This window comes from Ochlerotatus camptorhynchus, unplaced genomic scaffold, assembly GCF_037179485.1.
Source record: "Ochlerotatus camptorhynchus isolate MF236.1 unplaced genomic scaffold, CSIRO-AGI_Acam_v1.1 ptg000239l, whole genome shotgun sequence".
In the NCBI taxonomy this organism is placed as follows: Eukaryota; Metazoa; Arthropoda; class Insecta; order Diptera; family Culicidae; genus Ochlerotatus; species Ochlerotatus camptorhynchus.
This window is the reverse complement of record NW_027040729.1, coordinates 844880-854074: the sequence shown is the minus strand read 5'-3', so window position 1 is coordinate 854074 and position 9195 is coordinate 844880.

The window sequence follows — 9195 nt, the reverse complement described above, 5'->3', positions numbered from 1 at the left end:
GCTGTAGTGTGCAAACGTCAAACGCAATGGAATTGATTATGTGCGCCACAAGTGGCAAAGAACATTTAAATTTACCGTTAAAAGCGATTTGGATGAACATTTTGAGAGTGTTATGACTGCTTGTCTGTGCAATAACTCTCTCATACTCGAAATGTGTAAGGCCTAAATTTTGCAAAGTTGTTTGGGACCCCAAAAGGAACCAAAAAAAATGCTGTTTTCGCTTAATATATACACAGTCGTAAAATAAGTAGAAGGGTCTGTGCCTAGGGGCACGAACGGAAGCTTGACGTAGGACCGCTAGTGGACGGAATAAATGTGAAGAGCATTTAGTTCTTTTAATTGATCAATTATCTATTACCTCAACTCTTTCCGTTTTTGAATTGTAGGCGTACCAAGTTTGTAGTATTTTTTTCAAAGAGAAAGTTGATTAAGAGAATTAATCAATACAAGATTACAACTCTGGAGAGCATTTTGTGTGGTCGTTGGGGGCTTGTGGTTTTGAATATGGACAAACGAGCACAGATAAATTCTATTCTAACTCTTTGCTGATGTAAACTTGATGGCCCTGAAAAGGGTCGTTTTATTGAAGAGGACATCCATGGCCACTTACGCTTGGCGTAGGTGACAGCATCACGGACCTCATTTTCCAGGAACACTTCCAGCACACCTCGTAGATCAGACCGGAGATACGTTTGACACCACCACGGCAAGCCAGACGACCGATGGCGGTTATCTCGAAGAACTTTGCTGTTCACCACGCCGTCCGAAGCGAAAATGAACTAATGCCATAGTAGTAAAATTTACGTTTATTTTCTGGGTTTTATGTTTCAACATTTGATTTAACATTTCAATTGGTTTAGCCTTTGGCTCTTCATCTTTGTTCTAGTTAATTGGTTATTCTAATGTGATGATTGCGTTTAGCGCTAATTTACAGGATACCCTTTGTGGGATTGTTTTGGTTTGAATTTAAAAATTTGATAACCTACCTACTTGAGCACCTAACTACTTAAACTAGGTTGCCAAATCACGAATGATCTGGTGGTTTGATCGCAGACAGGCGACTCTGAACCTTTCCAGCGTGGAAGTCTTTCGCTCCTCGAGTGTTTGAAGACCGGCCAGGTGGTGAATCTCAGAATTACGACTTCGCGGTGGACTGTTAAGGATCATTCTGAGGATCTTGTTTTGGATCCTCTGAAGCTTTAAGTGGTGGCACTTTGCACAACTCTCCCAGATTGGCATACCATACTCAATAGCCGGCAGAATGATTTGCTTGTGGACAGCAAGCTTGTTTTTGAGGGACAGGGTGGACTTCCTGTTTATCAGAGGGTAGAGCGACCTGATCAAGATGTTACACTTGGTGGATGTCTTGTCCACATGGGATCGGAATAGCAATTTGCTATCGAGGGTGAGACCAAGGTAGACTACTTCACTCGACCATTCAATGGGAGTGCTATCAAGATGGATCTTGACGTTAGCAGGCGGAACAAGCCGAGGTGAATACGAATGTGGAAACAGAATGGTTTGTGTTTTAGCTGCATTGATACAAATCTTCCAGCTCTTAAAATAGTCGGACAAAACATCCAGGCCTGATTGTAGTTTACTCGCCAGAGCACGGATCACTCGACCCTTATAGATGATGGAGGTGTCATCTGCGAACATTGACAGGATGCCACCACCCAGCAGGGGAGGAACGTCTGACGTGAAAATGTTGAATAGGATAGGCCCAAGCAGGCTACCCTGAGGGACCCCTGCATCAACGTTGAACGTATCAGAGGAGACATTGTTCAAGTAGACCTGGAATGATCTGCCCGACAAGTAGTTTTTGATGATCTTCACGAGGTAGTTCAGAAAGTTGTATCGATGAAGCTTGTACACTAGACCAGCATGCCAGACATTGTCGAACGCCTTCTCGACGTCCAACAATGCCATCCCAAGTAACAAATCTAGAGCTGCTTGGCTATATTCAAAATTTATAAAGGTTTTATTGCAGCTGCAACCATTACCTACAGCTTTATGACGGTCATATACAATGCAAGTCATGAAACATCCTTATAGCTATCTACAAAACCCCTATAAAGCTAATGAAAACAACCAACTGATGCTTATGCTATTTTCACTTATGAAAGGTTTTATGATTGCTTTGAAGTATAAAAAAAAGCAATATGAATTGCCCTTATAAAACCCAAAAATAAATCCTTTTATTGCTTTATAAGTAAGCGCAATAAAACTAGTTGGCCATGAAACAGTTATTTTAAAACAATTATAAGCATTCAGTTGCAACTTGTCAGAAATGTAAATAGGCGGATTTATTTTTACAACATAGAAAAGAATCAAAACTTTCCGGTACTTCCAAGCGGAGCGCAAAGAAAATCAACAAAATTGTTAGCATGAGCATGAAAACTTTTCGTGTATACGTATACGCGACGTAGTGTGCGTAAGAAAAACGTCAGCAGTCTCTATAATTATTCCGTTCTCGCTCGCATATACATGGGGTGACACTGTCGAATCTTGGTCGAAATACATGGAATGGTGACAGTCCTATGACAAAAAGGTTGAAATCACGCATAACTTTTCATAAAGGTTAATGTACCATTCAAAACTTTTCCAAATGTTTGTAAAATTCATCGGTTGCACCCGTAGAACAGGAATATACATTTGCCCTCAAATATAAAAAATAATAATTCAAGCTGAACATTGCATTAGGTCCTAAGTAATATTGACAGATTCTCTTCGTCGACTTTCTCTTTGCATCCCCACGGTCATGTAAAGACTTTCTTAGGTATTTTCAGCACATAAATCGATAAAAGAAGCTTTTATCTAGCATCCAATACGACAAACACATCAAGAAACGGTTCGGTGAATAAGTTATTAACGAAAGAGAAAGTCGACGAAGGGAATCGATCAATGTTACTTAGGACCTAATGCAAAGTTCAGCTTGAATTGTTCTTGTAAAAAAAAATAGTTCTCGTTATAAAATCATGCATTATGCTTTTCTGTTCTGCTTTCATCCTATGCACACTGGGCCAGGAATGCAACCTAGCGGAGCAAAATTAATAACTCCGAAACGAAGCATTTCCACGACTTGGTGTCTTCGGCAAAATTCCTCATCATAATAAGGACCATCTATTGACAAAAACAAATTGTTCAAAACTCTTCCGCAAAGATGGTGCCACAATCTAACTTCTTGGGCAAAGTTGTTTATCTTGACACCAAAATATCCCTCTCTCAAACTTTGATATTTTGTTTATCGAGTATTGCTTAATTTTTGCTAAAAATGTCAGTTTGCGATTTTTTGCGCTTTGGGAGATATTAAAATTAAAAAATTATGTTTTTTTTTCGTTTTTTCAACAATATCTTTGAAATTTGAAGCTTAATCCAGTATGTTTCTTCACAAAAGCTATTTATTTAATGTATTTGCATAAGAGAAAACTATAACATTATATAGTTGTAAGCAAAAAACCGAAACAGAAAAAAAAACATATTTTCGACATTTTTTCTTTAACTCCTTATAACTTGGAACCAATAGACTATGGAAATTTAACGTCTTTGAAAGAGCTGTTCATTTTGTCAAGATAAACAACTTTGCCTTAGACATAAAGTCTCCAAAACGACAGAGAAAGAAGTTAGATTGTGGCACCCTCTTTGCGGAAGATTTTTGAACTATTTGTTTATGTCAATAGATGGTCCTTTTTATAATGAGAAATTTTGCCCAAGACACCAAATCACGGAAATGCTTCGTTTCGGAGTTATTTATTTTTGCTCCGCTAGGTTGCATTCCTGACCCAGTGTGCAATGTAAGCATTAGACATTTTAAGAAATTGCGCTTGGTGTTTTTCTCGCTGCTGTCCTCTGTCGCCATATTGTCATTATGAAATTGCCATTAGCCTTGGAATAAAATCCAAGAAATTTCAATAAAATAATGGCTAAATAAGAGATCCGCAATGATTTTCAGTGTGCTTTGGTATGAATTTATGTATTGAGATCTATTTTCTGTAAAATTAAGGTGATTCCATCAAGTTCATTTGATTTCTGAAACAATCTTTTTTGTTAACTTGAATTATTTTGGAGGTGCATTTATTTAACGCTCATATTATCCCAATATACACGATAACATTTCAAGCGCATATGTTTTGGAACTTCTAAAAAGTCATTTATTTTCTTTAAGATTTTCACTTATGTCACCATGAAACAAAATTGATTGCATGGTGATCTTGACACCAACACTCAAACCTATTTTTACCGCTAAAGATTTCCATTTGGAAAAAAAGTTTCAGCAGAACAGAACAACAACAAGCTAATTTATGGCGGTTGCTTTGATGCAATAAAAATTAAATTGGATTTATAACTGATTTTTACCAAAGCGTCATAAAACTGCTTGGATACAATATTACTCTTATAGAGGCTATGACAACCTTTTGTAGAGTATGAGGCTTTATGACAAAAGGTTTTAAGACAGCTTTATTATGATTCTCAAACATGCTTTATAAACCTTATCAAGAGTGGTCCACTAAGCTGTATGGCGATCTTATAGCGGTTATCAAAAGGTTGTGCTGGAGCTATTAATTTTATTGACGGTTTTATAAATTGATCTCAATAACCACTAATAGAGTGCAATAAAACAAGAAATGCTACTTGGGATGGCAGATGTATTGGAAACGGACTTGTTCCGCTTGATGATGTTAGTAACCCGTGCGAGTTGGTGGATGGTAGAGTGGCCTTTCCTAAACCCGAATTGCTCTTTGAGAAAGATGTTATTATCATTTGAAAACACCAGCAGACGGCTGAGTATCAATTTTTCGAATAGCTTCGAGATGGAGGACAAGAGGCTGATGGGGCGATAGCTTTTGGCACTGGTAGGGTCTTTGCCAGGTTTGTGAATTGGAATAACTTTGGCTAACTTCCAGCATGCAGGGAAGTAGCCAAGCATTAAACACTTGTTGAAGACCACTGCAAGGTGCTTGAAGAAGTCAACACTCAAGTTTTTCAGCTCGAGGTTGACCACTCCATCGACACCAGCGGCCTTCATGTTCTTTGTTGATTTAATCGCTGCTATCACCTCATCAGCCGATATTCTACTTTCGTCAGGGACAACTACGGGGGTGGCAGCGACACTAGCCATTGCCTGTGATACTGCAGGCTCGTGGGGACTCACCATGGCGTGGCCAAGGTTATGTGAATTTTCAAAGTGTTGTCCAAGAGCATTGGCCTTTTCAAATGGGGTTATTAGTAAAGATGGGTCCGAATTTTGGTTAGGAGAGGAAAGGGGAGGAATGGGCCTCGGCTTATTTTTCAAAATCTTTGCCATTTTCCAGAATGGCTTAGCACAATCTGGGAGAGAGCGAATCTTGTTTGCAAAATCGATATTTCTGAGATCCACCATCCTGGCTTGGATGATTTTGTTCAAACGGTTGCAATTGGTCTTCAGGTTAGGCAGCCCAGTACGCTGGTACTGCCTACGAATCGTGTTGCGGAGTCTAATGAGGTCTTTAGTACGCCTGTCAAGGTTCAGAGTATTACTCACCTGTCTGGATACTGGCACATGTAGCTCCCTGGCCCGGGAAATTGCTTGATCGATGGAGCGCAGACACCGGTCAACATCTTCGGACGATTCCGGTTGGACATCGTAGTCTACAGCGGTGTCGACGCAATGTTGGAACTGACCCCAGTCAACACGATGATAGTTGCGCCGGAAAGCTTCAAATCGATTTACGGAGGATCCCACCTCAGTCACCACCGGGTAGTGGTCCGAGCTGAGTTCCTGATAGGTGATAGGTTGAGCGATGTTGTTGCCCATGTTGCTGATGAATATATCGATGGTAGCGTGAACACCGGACCGACTCAACCGGGTGGGAGTTTCCGGACTCAAGATGTTGTACTGCGCTTCCTGCAGGTCGTTGTTCAGGATGGTGCCGTTTTGATTGCGCCGATTGTTGCCCCAAGCTTGATGTTTGGCGTTCAGGTCACCAGCGATGATAAAGTTTTCCCGTCGTCGTGTTAGTTTGATAATATCTCGTCGCAGATCTGCTGCCGATTTGTCCCTGATGTTGACTTGTTTGGGGCAGTAATCCGCGACGATGGTGATGGGGCCGATAGGAGTAGAAACTTCCACCCCTACGGCTTCGATGATCTTCAGCTGAAAGCTGGGCATCAGTCGACAGCAGATGTTTCTCCTTATTGCAATAGCCACTCCTCCTCCTCCAGAGTTGGTTCGATCTAGCCTCACGAGCCGGAAATCGGGAAGGTAGACGCTTGTTTCAGGCTTCAGGTGGGTTTCAGTTATGATGGCAATGTCGATGTTTCGTTCATTGAGAAACTCAACAAACTCGATGTTTTTGCTCTTCAAGGAGCAAGCGTTCCAATTTACGATCTTGATGGCTTCACGGTCCATACTTAGTGAAAAGGGACAGGGCAGCATGAAGCTGTTCAGATCGAGTCTTGCAGGTGCGCAAGATGATGATGACCTCGGCCACGAGCATCACAAGTTCCTCCGAGGAGAACGGAGAATCGTCGACAGGCTCACCTGAGACAACACCAGCGTATGATAAACCAGGGGCGGTGGAGGGACCTGGCATTGGCTGGGCAGCAGCAGCAGCGAGACGATGCTGGACTGTTCGATTGTTAGGAATACTCACATGCTTGATTTGTTGGTTGTTGAGCGGAAGTGGTTCTAAGTTCGGAACATGTCGACGGGGCTGGAGAGCTGGGTACTGGACTTCCGTGCGTGCAGGAGGCGAACGATGATTACGGAGGCGACCGGGCTGATTATTGATCGTAGCCTTCCGACGGATATTGATGAACTCCACTCGCTTGGGACATCCGCGATTGGAGGCTTGGTGGTTACCACCGCAGTTGACACACGTTGGCTCGATGTCATCATCTTGCTCACAGGACGCAGTCGAGTGAGTTCCAGCACACTTGCCGCAGATAGTCTTCATATGGCAGTTTTTGGTGCCATGGCCGTAGGAGAGGCAGTTCATACACTGCGTAACATCACGATGTTGGGATTTGTAATGTTTCCAACTTATGATGACCTGAAACAGGTCCCGGATTTTGGATCTCAGAGCCGCTAGACTGGTGGATCCCTTCGTGAAGTGCACCAGGAACAACTGGTCACGGAAGCTGGTGTTGTGGTTGGAACGCCGGTTTATTGGGAACACCGCCTCAGGTTTGAGCCCAAGCTGCTCCAGCTCGGATTTAACCACAGCCGCCTCGAACGACGGTAATCCACGCAATACCAGCTTCAGTGGCTTGCTCGATGGCAGATCGTGCGTGAAGAAGTCAACGTTGTTTTCCTTTAGGAAACATCCTGTTTGATTGTACTCCTCCAGGCTGGAGCACATGATTTTGGTGCCGATGCTGCAAAGCTTGAAGCGAGGCAGCAGCTTGTGTTTTGCCAGTTCGGCACGCAGCTTGGCAACATCCTTCTCCGGCGTGAAAAGCGGGGGAATCCGCTCTCTTGCAGCGATGGGAACGACGTCACCATCGCCATTTTCTTCGGGGAGCACCGCAAACTGGTTGGCTTGCAGTACCCGTTTTCCGGCGTCATCCTGCGACGCGCTGTGCTGGATTACCACCTTCTTTGAAGGGCCCGCTGCTGAATCATTGGTACGTTTACGCACCATTTGTTTCGTGTTGGCAAGTTGCAGTAAACTTGCCAGAACGCGCGAAGGTGGCGACGCTTCCACGGCGCAACGCGACAGCACAAACCGAATCGAAGCGAGAACTCGAGCGAAAAAGAAAACGAACTGAACAGCTCAACAGTCGAGCAAAGAGTGAATCAACTAATGCCATACAGCAGCGCTCTTTTATATCTTTTCAGGTTAGAGCAGAATTATGTGCAACCAAGTGGTATAAATGCTAAAAAGACTCCTCCCATTATGAGTAGTTTGCTATCAAGTAGCGACACTGGCTCTTTTCCTTCTGCATACACGGCGAATGAGAACACCCCAAATTTGAGTTTAGTTCACTCATAATCGCCAAACGTGTAGGAACTCAGCGATGAGTAAATTTGTTCCATGGTTTCCTGTGGAAAACCTAAAAAATCTGCCAGAAAATTAGGAAATTGACGAAAATTTTATTCAGTCTCGGAGTAGTACCAATAGACTGAGTGAATCCAATCTTTACTTTTCTCAAATTCGGGAATTTTTCGATGGAAAAACCTGGGAAAACATGAGGCAAATTTACTCATCGCTGAGTTTCTGCACTTTATTTCTTATTACTGAGATAACTAAACTCAAATTTGAAAGATATCGGCGCCGGTGATTAGCGTGATTACCTCTCACCCCAGCAGGCCTAGGTGCAATCTCAGTCGGCGCCACCTGCATGTTCTAAGGCATAACATCTCTGATCACGCCTTCCTTCGGGAAGTAAAGCCGTTGGTCTCCGGTTGAGTTGATGGGTCGATTGGTAGGGTCCAGGTGTGGGCCTCCCTGGCGTCGGTAGCATTGGAGCTCAGTATACGGAAAACAAATCTCGCGTCACTTTTCAATAGGTCCTATCTACATTGATCGATTCTCTTCATCGACACTCTCTTTTGTAAATAACTCGGCTTCACAAATGTTTCCTGCCGTCTTCGTCGAATTAGATGCAAGATTGTTGCTTCTTCCATCGAAAATATCCGGCCATGGCAATTCAAAGTTGATCAAGGTTGATCAAAATAATTTGTACCCCTGCTTCCAGCTTGATTACATGAGCATTTTGTGTGGTCGTTGGTTCTGAATATGGACAAACAAGCAGATGAATTCTATTCCTACTCTTTACTGTAATAAGCTTGGTGGCTCTGAAAAGAGCCGTTTTGTTACCAAAGTTGGTGATGATTTAACCTCCGAAACCAAACAGAGTGCGTCTCTGTCACTTTAAAACGTATCCATGGCCGCTTACGCTTGGCGTGTTTAGTGTAGGTGACAGCATCACGGATCTCATTTTTCAGGAACACCTTCAGCACACCTCGTAAATCAGACCGGAGATACGTCAGACACCGCCACGGCGAGCCAGACGACGGATGGTGGTTATCTCGATGAATTTGCGTTTGGTTCTGAATATGGCGATGAGTGTGCAAAATATTACGCAATTCCATCCTCCCTATTCGCACGCGCCCGAGGATCGGAGGCGAATGCCATTTCGACTTGTTTCGTCTACTTACTACTCTCTGACGACTGTGCTGGGGAAGCAGCATATGCATGTAGGTAATTGGTG